The sequence below is a fragment of the Rhamphochromis sp. 'chilingali' genome (assembly GCF_963969265.1).
Source record: "Rhamphochromis sp. 'chilingali' genome assembly, chromosome: 18".
NCBI lineage: Eukaryota > Metazoa > Chordata > Actinopteri > Cichliformes > Cichlidae > Rhamphochromis > Rhamphochromis sp. 'chilingali'.
The window spans coordinates 33,300,616-33,301,923 of NC_137945.1; the positions used below are offsets into that span (position 1 = coordinate 33,300,616).

General features: G+C 41.1%; 1 protein-coding gene across 8 annotated transcripts in view; it reads left to right on the forward strand.

Moving 5' to 3' along the window:
* The window catches only part of LOC308385725 (syncytin-2-like), a 102,963-nt gene that overhangs the window by 28,492 nt on the left and 73,163 nt on the right, over positions 1-1,308 (forward strand). The gene's annotated exons all lie outside the window — the stretch shown is intronic.

The window sequence follows — 1,308 nt, forward strand, 5'->3', positions numbered from 1 at the left end:
GGTCATTTTGCAGGGCTCCTCTTGTTCCTCCTTGCACAAAGGTGGAGGTAGCGGTCCTGCTGCTGGGTTGTTGCCCTCTTATGGCCTACTCCACATCCAGGTAGCACCTCCATGCTCTGGACACTACACTAACAGACACAACAAACCTTCTTGCCACAGCTCACATTGATGTGCTACGCTAGATGAGCTGCACTACCTGAGCCACTTGTGTGGGTTGTAGACCGTCTCATGCTACCACTAAAATGAAATCACCGCAAGCATTCAAAAGTGACCATAACATCAGCCAGAAAGCATAGGTGCTGAGAAGTGGTCTGTGGTCACCACCTGCAGAACCAGTCCTTTATTATGGTGAATTGACTATAATTTCCACTTGTTGTCTACTCTATTTGCAAAACAGCATGTGAAACTGGTTGTCAGTGTTACTTCCTAAGTGAACAGTTTGATTTCAAAGGAGTGTGACTGACTTGGAGTAACATCGCATTGTTTAAGTGTTCCCTTTATTATTTTGAGCAGTTTATGTTATGGAATGGGGAATTGAGGACAATCCCAAGTATACCATTTTTACAAGGTCCTGCACCAATGAGGTAATACTACATTTCTTTAATTAGACGTGACCACCCATTAATTAAAAAGGGAGCAGTGTTCATTTCAGCTAGTCTTAACTTGTTGAACTCTATTAATGCTTTTTACTATACACTGTACCTATTCACTAAATGTCTCACCTTTGCACTTATAGCCAAGCCACTTGAGGGAGGAAACCGGTCCCACACACTGAATGCACTTGTCCAAAGATGATATTGTTGTGCACACCAGACGATGATTGTGAAACTGTTAGCAAAATATTGCAACATTTATTTGTTTTGGACAGTTGGAAAGGTGAGGTGTTTTCAATTCAGTTGCAGATATCAACTAATAAACTTCGTCCATGTAAATCACATCACACCCAGGTGACTGCCAAACACACACACACAGCATCCATAAAGAATGATGATAGATTAAATTATTAGTTCATTAAGTGGTACACTGGATTATATTTACCCTTTCAGGCTCTGGATGTTTCAGGTCCAGATCATTGTTTGGAAAGCTGTTTGGCTGCGGCTTTAGGCAGCTCACAGTCTTCTGAATCTGGCTGGTCTCAGTCTTCGTGTGTAACAGATAGAAAATGAAGACAAAAGAACAGTAATCTGACAGTTACTAAAAATGCATCACTCAAGAGGATGAATAAACCATTTCACTATCGGCAAATAGCGTAAGGTACACATTGTGCATGAGAAACATTCATTAAAATCTGTCCTAGGTCAATGTTAC